The following is a 16,858-nucleotide window of genomic DNA, read 5'->3' as shown; positions in this document are numbered from 1 at the left end:
AAGGCAGCAGAGAATCAAGCAGGTAAAAAGACGAGGGCTAGTAGAAATCCTTGGGTAACAGAAGAAATATTGAATTTAATTGATGAAAGGAGAAAATATAAAAATGCAGTAAATGAAGCAGGCAAAAAGGAATACAAACGTCTTAAAAATGAGATCGACAGGAAGTGAAAAATGGCTAAGCAGGCATGGCTAGAGGACAAATGTAAGGATGTAGAGGCCTATCTCACTAGGGGTAAGATAGATACTGCCTACAGGAAAATTAAAGAGACCTTTGGAGATAAGAGAACGACTTGTACGAATATCAAGAGCTCAGATGGAAACCCAGTTCTAAGCAAAGAAGGGAAAGCAGAAAGGTGGAAGGAGTATATAGAGGGTATATACAAGGGCGATGTACTTGAGGACAATATTATGGAAATGGAAGAGAATGTAGATGAACATGAAATGGGAGATATGATACTGCGTGAAGAGTTTAACAGAGCACTGAAAGACCTGAGTCGAAACAAGGCCCCCGGAGTAGACAACATTCCATTGGAACTACTCACGGCCTTGGGAGAGCCAGTCCAGACAAAACTTTACCATTTGGTGAGCAAGATGTATGAAACAGGCGAAATACCCTCAGACTTCAACAAGAATATAATAATTCCAATCCCAAAGAAAGCAGGTGTTGACAGATGTGAAAATTACCGAACTATCAGTTTAATAAGTCACAGCTGCAAAATACTAACACGAATTCTTTACAGACGAATGGAAAAACTAGTAGAAGCCAACCTCGGGGAAGATCAGTTTGGATTCCGTAGAAACACTGGAACACGTGAGGCAATACGGACCTTACGACTTATCTTAGAAGAAAGATTAAGGAAAGGCAAACCTACGTTTCTAGCATTTGTAGACTTAGAGAAAGCTTTTGACAATGTTGACTGGAACACTCTCTTTCAAATTCTAAAGGTGGCAGGGGTAAAATACAGGGAGCGAAAGGCTATTTACCATTTGTACAAAAACCAGATGGCAGTTATAAGAGTCGAGTGACATGAAAGGGAAGCAGTGATTAGGAAGGGAGTAAGACAGGGTTGTAGCCTCTCCCCGATGTTGTTCAATCTGTATATTAAGCAAGCAGTAAAGGAAACAAAAGAAAAATTCGGAGTAGGTATTAAAATTCATGGAGAAGAAATAAAAACATTGAGGTTCGCCGATGACATTGTAATTCTGTCAGAGACAGCAAGGGACTTGGAAGAGCAGTTGAATGGAGTGGACAGTGTCTTGAAAGGAGGATATAAGATGAACATCAACAAAAGCAATACAAGGATAATGGAATGTAGTCTAATTAAGTCGCGTGATGCTGAGGGAATTAGATTAGGAAATGAGACACTTAAAGTAGTAAAGGAGTTTTGCTATTTGGGGAGCAAAATAACTCATGATGGTCGAAGTAGAGAGGATATAAAATGTAGACTAGCAATGGCAAGGAAAGCGTTTCTGAAGAAGAGAAATTTGTTAACATCGAGTATAGATTTAAGTGTCAGGAAGTCGTTTCTGAAAGTATTTGTATGGAGTGTAGCCATGTATGGAAGTGAAACATGGACGATAAATAGTTTGGACAAGAAGAGAATAGAAGCTTTCGAAATGTGGTGCTACAGAAGAATGCTGAAGATTAGATGGGTAGATCACATAATTAATGAGGAAGTATTGAATAGGATTGGGGAGAAGAGAAGTTTGTGGCACAACTTGACCAGAAGAAGGGATCGGTTGGTAGGACATGTTCTAAGGCATCAAGGGATCACCAATTTAGTATTGGAGGGCAGCGTGGAGGGTAAAAATCGTAGAGGGAGACCAAGAGATGAATACACTGAGCAGATTCAGAAGGATGTAGGTTGCAGTAGGTACTGGGGGATGAAGAAGCTTGCACAGGATAGAGTAGCATGGAGAGCTGCATCAAACCAGTCTCAGGACTGAAGACCACAACAACAAAAACAATAGCCGCTACCAGTCGCAATATAAGGTGATTTTATTTAACACGCGACCGGTTTTGGTCTTGTACCCTTCTTCAGGTGGTTTACAATTGCTTCAAATGGCTCTAAGCACTATGGGACTTAACATCTGAGGTCATCAGTCCCCTAGACTTAGAACTACTTAAACCTAACTAACCTAAGGACAACACAGACAGCCATGCCCGAGGCAGGATTCGAACCTGCGACCGTAGCAGCAGCGCGGTTCCGCACTGAAGCCCCTAGAACCGCTGGGCTACAGCGGCCGGAGGTGGTTTACAATCGGGTCAATGTTGGAGATCACTGTTGAAATCAAAAGCAAATGAGGTGTTGTGGACTAAATACACACAAATGAAAAGTTTGCAAATTGATAACCGACATGTGTTGCAAAATATTGTAGTACTTTAATAAAGCTGCTGAATGCATATCGTTTTCACGCTACATTTATCACATTTTTATACAAAAATATTTGGTTTTTTGCATGTTTACTGTGTATTGCTCACCATAATAATTATTTTGGCCCTTCCATATTATGTCTCTGATAGAGTAGTGGCACTTGATATGTTGGTATCTTCAAACAAACATACACTCACAATGTAAACACTTATAACCACATTAGCATGATGATTAACATTAAAAGACGAAATATTTTTGTACAAAAATGTGACAAATTTAGAGTGAAAACCTTATGGATAAACCAACTTTATGTAAGTACTATCATATTTTGCAACACATGTCACTTAGCCACTTCCCAGTGTTTCATAAGTGCCTATATACGAGGGTGAGTCAAATGAAAACCTTAAATATTTTTTTAAAAATATTATATATTGCGCAGAAGTGGTACAAAGCTGTATCACTTTTCAACATAATCTCCTCCACGAGCAATGCAAGTCCTCCAGCGCTTATAAAATGCATAAATTCCTTTAGAAAAAAAATTGTTTTGGTAGTCCGTGCAACCACTCATGCACCGCGTGACATACCTCTTTATTAGAATGGAACTTCTTTCCTCCCATTGCGTCTTTGAGTGGTCCAAACATATGGAAATCACTTGGGGCAAGGTCTGGTGAGTATGGTGGATGAGGAAGACACTCAGAATGCAGGTCTTTGATTGTTGCAACTGTTGTACGGGCAGTATGGGTCCTTGCATTGTCATGTTGCAAAAGGACACCTGCTGACAGCAATCCACCTCGCTTTGATTTGATTGCAGGCCGCAGATGATTTTTTAGGAGATCTGTGTATGATGCACTAGTGACAGTGGTCCCTCTAGGCAGGTAATGCTCCAAAATGACCCCTTTTTCGTTCCAAAAGAGTTGTTCGAAACTTCTTTGGTTTTGGTGATGAGGAATGGCGCCATTCCTTGCTCGCTCTCTTCGTTTCCGGTTGTTGGAAGTGAACCCAGATTTCGTCCCCAGTAACGAAGGAAGCCATCATCTTCTCGTTCAAAGCGCCGAAGAAGTTCTTCACAAGCATCAACACGTCGTTCTCTCATTTCAGGAGTCAGCTGCCGTGGCACCCATCTTGCAGACACTTTGTGAAACTGGAGCCCATCGTGCACAATGTCGTGTGCTGACCCATGACTAATATGTAAACATGCGGCAATGTCATTCAGTGTCACTCGGCGGTTTTCCTTCACTATGGCTTCAACTGCTGCAATGTTCTATGGAGTCAAAACTCGTTGTGCCTGACCTGGACGAGGAGCATCTTCCACTGAGGTCACATCATTTCCGACCTTCCTATTCCATTCGTAGACTTGCTGCTGTGACAAACATGCATCGCCGTACTGAACCTTCATTCGTCGATGAATTTCAATAGGTGTCACACCTTTACTACGCAAAAACCGAATAACAGAACACTGTTCTTCCCTGGTGCAAGTCGCAGGTGGAGCGGCCATCTTTATTCTGATACGGTATGTGTGCATCTGCACTATGTTGCCACCTTCAGGCCATTCTGCACGCTTTTTGTAGCACGCTTACCAACTTACAGGATAATGACGCGAAATTTCGATTTGTTATTACAAATTTAAGGTTTTCATTTGACTCACCCTCGTAGTTATCATCACATTATTTGTTTTTGATTTAAACTGTGATCTCCTACACTGAGTATGGAAACATGTACCGTACCTGAATGTAAACCGCTTGAGATGGGCACAAGCGTGAAACTGGTGGTTTGTTAAATAAAATCATCTTGTATTGTGATTGTTAGTGGTTATTATTCTACACCCTATAAAGGAATAATGACGTTCAGCTGCATTCGCTATGGATAAAATACATTTAGATGCGTTTATGTTCTTAAATACTTGAATTTCAACATTTCACAGCTAACGTTTTGGACATAAATGAATTGGGAAAACTAAAACTCTCGAGGAGGCCTCGGATTTCTACAAGTCACATTTAACACAGATTGTATGAAAGAAGATGGGGCCCCACGAGTCGTAAATAGTTGACAAACGTTATGATTCACCATTAAAAGCTGCTGATAAAAATTTCTTTATTATACAATCGTATTCGGTCCACAGACTACCATCAGGAATACTGTGTACCAATGGAAAGAACACAAGAAAAGCAATACAAATTGAACTGTCAATATATAACAGATGTACATGTATACTAAACTCTCTGACGACGATACGAGATGCATAGCGACAAGTACACTCAAAAAGAAAAAAAATTAAGAGATATCGACGCAGCACAAAGGAATTATCCGAATGGGATTGAAATCGATAGATGTGATGTACTTGTACACAAAAACAAATGATTACAGTTTCAGAAAGATTGGATGATGTATTCAATAAAAAGAGCTTCACAAACTGATCACGTTAATAATGCGTTGGTCCACCTCTGGCCCTTATGCAAGCAGTTATTTGGTTTGGCATCGATTGACAGAGTTGCTGCATCTCTCCTGAGGGGTACAGTCCCAAATTCTGTCCAACTGGCGCGTCAGATCGTCAAAACTCCAAACTGATTGGAGGATCCTGTCCGTAAGGCTCCAAACGGTCACAACTGGGAAGAGATCCGGTGACCTTGCCGATCAAGGTAGGGTTTGGCAAGCACGAAGACTAGCAGTGGAAATTCTGCCCTTGTGCGGGTGGGCATTATCGTGTTGAAATGTAAGCCCAGGGTGGCTTGCCATGTAGGGCAACAAAACGGGGCGTAGAACATCGTTGATGTACCACTGCTCTGTAAGCATGCCACGGATGACAACCAAAGAGGTCCTGCTATGAAATGAAATGGCATCCCAGACCATCACTCCTTGTTGTCGGACTGTTGGCTGGTGAAAGTCTGTTTGGTACCCCATCACTGCCCGGGCCGCCTCCAGATACATCTTCAATGATCATCGGGGCTCAGTTCTAAGTGGGTCTCATCACTGAAGACAGTTCTACTCCAGTCAACGCACCGAATGTTCCCGACGCCACTGCAAACGGGCTTGTTAGAGTACAGGCGTCAGTAGTAGTCGGTGCAAGGGGCAACATGAGTTCAGCCCCCTTTCTGTCAGTCACCTATTAATGGTTCATGTGGTGAAGCACCAGTTGCACGTCGGATCACAGGTTATACAATTTTGAAATGCTGGTTCATTAATAACCGGTATAACCGCCAGAATGCTGAATGCAAGCATGCAAACGCAGATGCATTGTGCTGTACAGGTGCCGGATGTCAGTTTGTGGGTTGGAGTTCCATGCCTGTTGCACTTGGTCGGTCAATACAGGGACGGTTAATGCTGGTTGTAGATGACACCGAAGTTGTCGTCCGATGATGACCCATATGTGCTCGACTGGAGACAGATCCGGTGATCGAACAGAACACCGGCACGGTAGCTCCGCGTGTTCGGTCAGAGGGTTAACTGCCCACTGTAATAAAAAAACTGAGTTAACCGATCAACGAACGAACTTAAAAGGGTGTCTTACGACATCCGCCCCGAGCAGATGCAACGAACGAAAGCGAACAAAAGAGATCATCATTTAAGACTGATTATGCCTTTCAGCGTTCAGTCTGGAGCATAGACCCCCTTATAAAATTCCTCCATGATCCCCTATTCAGTGCTAACATTGGTGCCTCTTCTGATGTTAAGCCTATTACTTCAAAATCATTCTTAACCGAATCCAGGTACCTTCTCCTTGGTCTACCCTGACTCCTCCTACCCTCTACTGCTGAACCCATGAGTCTCTTGGGTAACCTTGCTTCTCCCATGCGTGTAACAAAATGGTTCAAATGGCTCTGAGCACTATGGGACTTAACATCTGTGGTCATCAGTCCCCTAGAACTTAGAACTACTTAAACCTAACTAACCTAAGGACATCACACACATCCATGCCCGAGGCAGGATTCGAACCTGCGACCGTAGCAGTCGCGCGGTTCCGGACTGAGCGCCTGAACCGCTAGACCACCGCGGCCGGCATGCGTGTAACATGACCCCACCATCTAAGCCTGTTCGCCCTGACTGCTACATCTATAGAGTTCATTCCCAGTTTTCCTTTGATTTCCTCATTGTGGACACCCTCCTGCCGTCGTTCCCATCTACTAGTACCTGCAATCATCCTAGCTACTTTCATATCCGTAGCCGGCCGGTGTGGCCGTGCGGTTAAAGGCGCTTCAGTCTGGAACCGCGTGACCGCTACGGTCACAGGTTCGAATCCTGCCTCGGGCATGGATGTGTGTGATGTCTTTAGGTTAGTTAGGTTTAATTAGTTCTAAGTTCTAGGCGACTGACGACCTCAGAAGTTGAGTCGCATAGTGCTCAGAGCCATTTGAACCATTTTTCATATCCGTAACCTCATCCTTATTGATAAGGTAACCTGAATCCACCCAGCTTTCGCTCCCATACAACAAAGATGTTCGAAAGATTGAACGGTGCACAGATAACTTAGTCTTGGTACTGACTTCCCTTCTTGCAGAAGAGAGTAGATCGTAGCTGAGCGCTCACTGCATTAGCTTTGCTACACCTCGCTTCCAGTTCTTTCACTATGTTGCCATCCTGTGAGAATATGCATCCTAAGTACTTGAAACCGTCCACCTGTTCTAACTTTGTTCCTGCTATTTGACACTCAATCCGTTTATATCTCTTTCCCACAGACATTACTTTAGTTTTGGAATTCTAATCTTCATACCATAGTCCTTACATTTATGATCTAGCTCTGAAATATTACTTTGCAAACTTTCAATCGAATCTGCTATCACAACTAAGTCATCTGCATATGCGAGACTGCTTATTTTGTGTTCACATATCTTAATCTCACCCAGCCAGTCTATTGTTTTCAACATACGATCCATAAATAATATGAACAACAGTGGAGACAGGTTGGAGCCTTGTCGTACCCCTGAAACTACTCTGAACCACGAACTCAATTTACCGTCAACTCTAACTGCTGCCTGACTATCTATGTAAAGACCTTTAATTGCTTGCAAAAGTTTGCCTCCTATTCCATAATCTTGTAGAACAGACAATAACTTCCTCCTAGGAACCCGGTCATATGCCTTTTCTAGATCTATAAAGCATAGGTACAATTCCCTGAGATTAAAAAAAAAAAAATGGCTTAAGGCAATGTGTCGAAAATCTGTAGAGCATATTAGGTTACAACAGTGGCACGTGGGCGAGTCTAATCCTGCTGAAAAACACTCCCTGAAATGCTGCTCACGAATGACAGCACAACAGGAAGAATCACCACACTGACGTACAAATTTGCAGTCAGGTTGCATGGGATAGCCACGTTGCAGGCCCTCAGCTGGTCTTCACGGCCTTCACGGGCACCGAGGCAGAACTAGTTTTCATCATAAAATACGGAAGACCTCTACCCTGACCTCCAATGAACTCGGCTACGTGGGGTTTCCTACCGTGGGGTTTCCTACAAGGGTGCAGCAGGTAGCGAAGCTGTCCCGAGCAACCAGTTCCCTAACGAGGTGTTTGCGAACTGAGCCTCCCCCACTGCTTGTCTACCCCAGTCGTTCACCCTCAGTGTGCGTATTGTCTCTGTTTCTCAGACAGTGTCGTCGTCGATAGCTTTCGTTCCGTGCGTTTTCTTATACGACTTCTGTTCTATACAGTGTACACGATGGAAGTGATAACAACAACGAAATGGAGGCCGTGTCTTATCAAGGATGGTCATCGCTACCGTATTTATAGGAAGAATGAAGAATATACGAACTGGATGTGCGTCAATCGTGAACGGAGTAGGCGCAAAGCCCGTTTAAAAATTGCAAATGGTGAAATCGTTGCTCAACAGCAACATTCTTGTCCACCTGACAAAACAGATGTGGAGATAAAGAAAAGACTACATGATTGCAGAAAAAGAGTTCGTGAAGAAAAGACAGTGCATGTATCCAAAATTTTTAAGCAGGAATTTCAAGATTTGAAAGAGAAAGGATTAGAATTCGTGGCATATATTCCGAATTATGACAACTCCAAGACTCAATTGTGTAAGGCGAGAAGAGGAGCTATTGGGACAACCCAGAACCCTGGCTCTAGTTCGGAAATTCACCTTGGCGAAGACCTTTTGAAATTAACTGAAGGTAATAGTTTTTTGAAGACTGATGATTGCTCTGTTCCAGGCAAGAGACTTCTAGTATTTGCTTGTGAAGAAGCAGAGAAAATCCTTTGTGACAATGGAACTGTGCTTATGGATGGGACATTTCACAGCTGTTCGAAACAGTTCAAACAATTGACAATTGTACACAATCCATGTCGACATCGTAAGTACAGAAGAGGCAACTAAGATATTTCCTGTATTATTTGACTTGCTGCCAGTCTGGGACTTGCGCTGGGCCTTAAAAATATTGTTGTTTCAAAACGGTATGTGTAAATACAGCGCACATTTTACCAGCATCAATAATTTCGCAAAGTTAGCTTGCCGATTCTGGAGTTTCGTCATATATGTCATACGAAACTAATTATTTGTACTTGGTGGATCTCATTCACAAAAGTACGCTTTTAACGGTATTTCTAAAGTTCTAATACAAAATCTGTTATTTATTGAATTTTTAACTCAACAAAACTGAAATTTTACTTGGTAAATTTCTTGCATAACATGGTCACTCGTCCTGTGAAGCTTCCAGAATTTTTGGTGAAGAAGGCGGAATGAGGATTCAGACAGCTGGTTGCCGACTTTTCTGTCAGAGTCTTGTAAAAGACGATCATATTTGCCTTTATTGTGCTCCAACAGGGGCATTTTTCAGGTGATTATTATGCAGTTCATTTTATAAAGATGAAATTCCAAATAGATGAACTTTGGTGGAGTCATCTATATTAAACAACGAATTTTATCATCTGTAGACATCAAGAACAACTTTCCAGTTATCGAGACTTTATACGCCGCATCTAACCATAGGAAAATATTCTGTAATTTCTTTCAGATGAACACGCCCATTGTCGCGTAAATTTTTATCTAATTACTAACAGTAAACTCGGCGTTGCCCGGATATTTATTAATTCCAGTTTTATGTCAATTCATCCGCTCTTCCCTCATCTCTCTTGTTCATTTAGTCCTATCTCGTCTCTCTATCCACGTCCTCCTTCCGCCCATCCGTCTCTCTTTCCATCTCCTCCATCTGCCCCCCTCTTTCACAACACTTCCTCCTCCTCCCCATCCTCCTCTCCTTCTCAATCCATCTTCCCGTCTCTGTCCACCTCCTTCTCCGCATTTTCTAAAAGTACATCAAATTCACAATAACACCCCTAATTTATGTATTTATTACAATGTTCCATTAGTCATTCACCACCTTCCCCCTTTCTCTGTTTACCTGCTGCTCCCTCCGTCTTTTAATCTGCTTCTCTCACTTCTCTGGATGCACCTCCTCCCCCTCCCCGCCCCCATCATGTTCTCCTCTCTCCGTATATCTCCTCCTCCGCCATGCCATATCCTCTTTCCCCGTCTATGAAAAAATACGTGTATCTGTCAACTTTCATGCTGATTGACGGAACGATATTGACTTTATTTAAAGGTAGGCCAACCCTCCGCCATCCAGCATACGTTGGCTTGTATAAGTGCCTTCACCACGAAAACATACATACATGAGCCAACTCCCAATCTGATCAGTCAAATGGTGTGTAATTCTGTTGTAAGGTACCCTCCGCCATACACCGTATGAAATTTCACGTAGACGCTGGGGTTCCCCTTGTTTTGAAGATCATATGTACAAAATTTCATCAAGATCGGAGCAACACTGTGGTTTTTGTTGAAATCTGTAAGTAAAGTACCCTCCACCATGCACTGAACGAAGTTTTATGTAGACAGTGACCTTCCTCTTGGTTTGGGAAATAGGGATTCATTTTTATACACCCCGCTCCCTCTATGTCGACTTAGTTGCGAAACATAAATAATAGATTCGAACAACAGAAATCATGTAATGATTTCTGTCGTATAAAGGGCAACATAGCTATTAAATAATAGCAACGAGATTACGAGAGCAGTCACTTTCAGTGTTACGCAAAATAACGTTATACCTTGTAAATTATCACGACACAAAATGAAGATGATAAGCAATGTCGGACTTCCTTCCGTTTGCGTTTGAAACTCTCGGAGACTCCTGTGCAGTGAGGGGGGTGGGAGGGGGCAGCAAGGGGAGCCTCAATTTGTTTAGCCGGACCGGGCCTCTGACAGGTTCAGCGCGCCACTGCTCGTAGGGAACCCCACGGTAGCAAAACCCCACGGTAGGAAACCCCACGACACCATGAGCTCTCGCTTTGCATCACTGAAGTGGTTTGAGGTCAGTGGAATGCACGGTACGGGGCGTCTGGCTCGGAGCTGTCCTCGAAGTGACCGATCTGTAACAGTTTGTTGTGTCTCTGTAGTGCCAATTGCTGTTCAGATTGCTGCTGCAGATGCAATACGATGCGCCAGAGCCCCACACCGAAAACGATAGTCTTCCTTTTGGGTAGTGCCTCGTGACCATCCGGAGGCCGGTCTTCCTGCGGCCGTACATTCTGGTGACCACCTCTGCCAACAGTCACGTACGATGGCTACATTCCTGCCAAGTGTTTGTGCCACATCGCAGAGGTAACATACACCTTCTCATAGCCCTATTATGTCGCCTTAAAGGCTTTCTTAACTAACAAACTCACCACGTCCTATCTTAAATGTAACTAACACTCACGACCGTTACAGCGTATATTTAAAGCGCTACTAGCGCCAATTTTATACGACTGGCGCGAAGTTTGAACTTACATCTTTCAGATGTAGAAACGCGCCTACCATTTTTCGTTTCTATCGTACAATTCTTTCTTGGTGTTGCGCTTTTTTCCGTCTGTATAGTTCTTAATTGGTGTTGCATTTTTTTCCCTCAGTGTAGTTCTTAAATTAATTTCGTGACGTAGTTCTCAAACTGTGGAGTGTATACTTTTTGAAAAATATGTTTTTCACTCTTGCAGTTTCCTTGACGTTATGCCTAATCAACGTATTATTCACCAATGTAAAAAATTATTTTTGCAGTAAATTGTTTTATACCTTTTATGTACATTACTAAACAGCTGTCCGCAGCTCGTGGTCTCGCGGTAGCGTTCTCGCGTTCCCGAGCATGGGGTCCCTGGTTCGATTCCCGGCGGGGTCATGGATTTTCACCTGCCTCGAGATGACTGGGTGTTGTTGTGTCGTCCTCATCATCATCATTCATCCCCATTACGGTCGGAGGAAAGCAATGGCAAACCACTTCCGCTAGGACCTTGCCTAGTACGGCAGTGCGGGTCTCCCGCATCGTCCCCAACACTCTGTCAAGGAGTACGCGACCTCATCATCGTCACTAAACAGCTAAAGTAGCATTAGTGTCCCTGTCGCAGGTTGTCTATCTAGCGTCTTCCAGAGGCAACAAATAATTAAATGTCTGTTTTTGCATGTAATTACTGACGAATTAAAAAGTTTAAAGTGCTACCGTTATCTACTCAACAATGTGAATAATATTACATAGATGGCGGCAGTTTTGCGTACGCAAGGTATAAAAGCGCAGCGGATTGTACTCTGGTGATTCATGTGAAAAGGTGTCTGACATGATTTCGCCGCAGTACGGAAATCAACGGACTTTGAACGCGGAAAGATAGTTGGAGCTAGACGCATGGGACATTCCATTTCGGGAATCTTTAGGGAATTCAATATTTCGACATCCACAGTGTCAAGAGTGCATCGACAATACCAAATTTCAGACGTTACTTCTCACCACGGACCACTTAACGACCTAGAACAGTGGCATTTGTATAGGGCTGTCAGTGCTAACAGACAAGCAACAATGTGTGCAATTAGGGCAGTGCGGCGTCATCTGGCATTAGTGGGCTATGGCAGCAAATGACTGACGCGAGTGCCTAGGCTAACAGCACGACATCGCCTGCAACACCACTCATGGTCTGGTGACCATATCGGTTTGACCCTAACGACTGGAAAACCGTGGCCCGGTCAGATGGAACACGATTTCAGTTGGTAAGAACTGATGGTAGGGTTCTCGTGTGGCGCAGACACCTCGAAGCCATGGACCCAAGTTGTCAACAAGGCACTATGCAAGCTGCTGGTGGACTGTGTTTACATAGAACTGAACCGATTATTAACTGGAATGGTTATTTTTGGCTACAGCAAGACCATTTGCACCCGTTCATGAACTTCATGCTCCCACACAACGATGGAATGTTTATGGATGACAATCCACCATATCACCAGGCGGCACTCATTCGCGATTGGTTTGAAGAACATTCTGGACAATTTGAGCAAATTACCTGGCCACCCAGATCGCTCGACATGAGTCCCATCGAACATTTATGTAACGTAATCGAGAGGTCGGTTCGTGCACGAAACCCTGCACTGGAAACAGTTTCGCAGTTGTGGACGGCTGTAGAGGCAGCACGGGTCAGTATTTCTGCAGGGAACTTCCAACGATTTTTCGAGTTCGTGCCACGCAAGCCGTTGTACTACTCTTGACAAAAGGAGATACGGATCGATATTAGGAGGTGTTCCATGACTTGCGTCACCTCAGTGAATGTCAAAAACGTAAGTGGGAAACTGTGCATATGCTTTGAGGCAGTGTAACTGACGATGTGCAAATCATCCAGACTGTATTCATCCAGTGTTTCACATTGGGAGCACTTTTTAATTTTTACAAATTTTACACATAATAACAAATCTGATTTGATCCATTATAAATGGTTTTTGAAAGCCTGCGACTGTAGATACAATAGGTTTGTTTATAAATAAATAAATCTTCTGCTACCAGTCACGATTTTCTTTATTTTACTATTCGCACGACGCGTTTCGAGAAATAATTCCCATTTTCAAGTGCGTTTTTATGATGTGTGTTAAGCCATTTCTTTTGATGTTGTCAGTGCGTGTGAGTCTGCTTCATTTTGTTGACTTTTACTGTAATACATAAGAAACGCGATTTTTAGTTGGGTATCAATTCTTTCTGTGAGGTTAGTGGCTAAAGTTTGAGAACAATTTTTACTTACAATTTTCTAATGGTCCATTTGTGTAGAGAGTCATACACACTTAACATCACACACAACTTGTACATTTTACACATCGAAGATATTTTATACAAACAAAACAGTTACAAAGATCTTCTTATAGGTAGTTCACAGAGATAACATTATAGGTCTTCCACAGATTATGATATGCTTTTGTACAGAGGTTAATTTATCTTTACAATTTGGCTCATGAATTACTTATACTGATTTTACAATTGTGCTTATTTCTATGTTTTACTATTTTATTTAAGTATATTATCGAAACATCTGAAGAAATTCACTGATTCACTTTCAAGTTTTTCATTTAATATTTTATCTTCATATTTTCTGTAATGTGAATATATCTCCAGTTCTTCAAGCAAATCCATTTCATGTCCTTTGTCTAGTCGGTGGAGTACTTTGACATTTTGCTCTATTTTTCCAAACGGGTGTCCTGTATTATGTATGTGTGTTGCTATTGCTGATGTAGTGTGTTTGTTGTGTGTGTATGCTCTAATGTGCTCTGTGTACCTGGTGTTGATATTTCGGCCTGTTTGTCCTATGTAGAACTTGGAGCATTCCTGGCATGTTACCTTGTATATTCCAGAGTCTGAATATGGATCATGATTACACTTTATATTATGTATTAGTTTTTGGTGTAGTTTATTGGATGTAGAAAACCCAATTTTTACTCTGTGATTTTTGAAAATATTTGCAATCTTCTGTGATACATTGCCTATGTATGGAATGCTAGATATGTATTTGTTTTTCTCTTTTTCTTCTGTGGTGCAGTTTGTACCTGGGTTTCTCTTCATTTTGTCTGAGATTGTGTCAACCATGGAAGCATTGTAACCATTGGCAACTGCAATCTTCTTCACTGTGTTTATTTCTTGTTGCATATTTTCTTGGTTCAATGGTATTTTTGTTGCCCTATGCAGCATTGACCTGTAAGCTGCCTGTTTATGAATATTTGGGTGACATGAGGTTGCAGGGATTAGAAAATTGTAAGTACAAATTGTTCTCAAACTTTAGCCACTAACCTCACAGAAAGAATTGATACCCAACTAAAAATCGCGTTTCTTATGTATTACAGTAAAAGTCAACAAAATGAAGCAGACTCACACACACTGACAACATCAAAAGAAATGGCTTAACACACATCATAAAAACGCACTTGAAAATGGGAATTATTTCTCGAAACGCGTCGTGCGAATAGTAAAATAAAGAAAATCATGACTGGTAGCAGAAGATTTATTCATTTATAAGCAAACCTATCATAATAACAAACTTTTTGAAACTCTTTCTTGCTGACATCTCCACAAAATAATGAAAGAAATAAGTTCGTGGCTTAATACATTTTCGCTGTTCATGCAGTAAAACTTCAGTATCAAGCATGACGTTTTAGTTTATTTCTTTCCTATATCCATGGGAGGTCGATTCTTTCAAGAATGATTATTACTATATTAAAACATTATATACATTTTATTTCTGTGATTATTATCTGTAGTGCATTAACAGTGTGGATGACAGCAGATTATATCTGGCGATGTGAGGAGGGGAGAGAAGGTATTCCATAACGTCAGTTTCACAATATACTGGTGATCTAAGTGACGTGACGTTATCTCGACGTTCTGCCTTGTGTGAACACAACGCTTTTTGACGGTGACGTTTTCTTGCAATCCGTGAATTTCCGTTGAAGTCCATTGTGAACAGACCTTATTTATTATGACTCCGTGTGTTGTCCGAAACTAAATAAATAAAACGGTCATCAGCCCGAAGGTTTGCGTCAGTATCACGGCGCTTGACGTACCGTAGAGGATTCAATGCGAAGTCACCTTGCGGCTTTTACACCACAAGGCGTGAAGTATTTTGCCATTTCCAGTAAAGTGATACAAATAATGAATAATGGAAAAATTAGTCTAATTTCAGCTTCTGCTCAGTGCTACATTGAACTCGTTTCATGTTAGCGACACTATGTTTCCAACACATATTTCATTGCACTGCACACACAATGTCTTTGTTCTGTTGTTTATATGCCTCTTACAAAAGTAACAAATATCGGATTTTCAGGTACCTTGCGTTTCTTTACACCTATACCTAATCAAGAAACTGTGGATATTCTAGCGAAATGTTTGAAGTAACCCTTCTTGTTTCAAAGATTCTCCCATGAGACCAAGTGTAAGACAACTCAGTAAGATTCTTCTTGCTGTGAGACCACATCGTGATGTGATACAATTACGACGATTCCACTACTGTCACCATGATGAGGGTCGTTTCCGATAGTAACTGAAACGTCGATAGTGTTATTATGTTATGATGCGGCACACACCCAGAAATATCGTACTGAAATTGTCTCTGGCCGTGTAAGCCGGCGCTTAAAAGCAAGATTTTTTTTTTTACAAAAGTCATTTATATGAGTGTCATTGAATATAAAAATCGTTTTTGAATCTCGCGAGCAACATCGAGGTATCAGTAGAAAATTGCAGGTGGTTGCCGTCTGGTGGTTATAAGATCCAGAGTACTGTGTCTACCCTCATGAAGTTCTTCTTCTCATGATTCTCTGAATACCTGTCAGCAGCTCGTGGCTTTGTGGTTAGCGTTGCTCGTACTCGATCGCGGGGCCCCGGATTGGATGCCCGGCTGGATCGGGAATTTTCTTCGCTCCGGAGTGCATGTTGTGCTTATCATCATCGCTACGCAAGACACTGAAGTGGCGTCAGATACATTGACAGAAAAAAATAGCAACACCAAGAAGTGAGAAGAAAATCGGTAGGCGTGTATCTACATCCGAAAGACGATGTATATTCAAATTTCACTCCCATCACGTAGGAGTGGCTCTGTTAGCGCCACTATGAGGTTTGCTTTAAATGTAGCTGTAACACTCGTGAGTGCTAGTTACCTATTAGATTGAATTTGGTGAGTTGACGTTGGTCAAGAATGCTTTTAAGGCAACAAACTCGTCATTATCAGTACCTCACTGAGTTTGAACGAGATTCTGTAATACGTCTACGAGAAGCTGAATGTTCCTTCTGCGATACTGTAGAAAGACTGACAGGAATGTAGCCACTGAACGTGATCGCTGGCAGCGGTGGACGCGAGAATGGACGATCGCAAGAAAATCGGGATCCGGATGACCACGTGACACTGCAGAGGCTCGATCGCATCGTACTGCGTCTGCAGCAGCAATCTGAGCAGCAGTCGGCACCACAGTGACACAACGAACTGTTACAAATCGGTTACTTCAAGTACAGGTCTTAGCCACACCCCCTGTAACTTGTATTCCACTGATCCCAGAACACCACCATTGGCGACTGCAGTGGTGTTAAGTGAGATCCCACTGCAGGGCAGGGTGGAGGTCTGTTGTGTTTCCTGATGAAAGCTGGTTCTGCCTCAGTGGCAGTGAGGGCCGTGTGTTGGGTGTAAGGAGTCCAGTTGAGGGCCTGCAACAAATCAGGCTGAGTGCTGGACACACTGGA

The sequence above is a fragment of the Schistocerca serialis genome, chromosome 2, assembly GCF_023864345.2.
Source record: "Schistocerca serialis cubense isolate TAMUIC-IGC-003099 chromosome 2, iqSchSeri2.2, whole genome shotgun sequence".
In the NCBI taxonomy this organism is placed as follows: Eukaryota; Metazoa; Arthropoda; class Insecta; order Orthoptera; family Acrididae; genus Schistocerca; species Schistocerca serialis.
The sequence above is the reverse complement of the archived record's forward strand: the minus strand, read 5'-3'. Positions refer to the sequence as shown.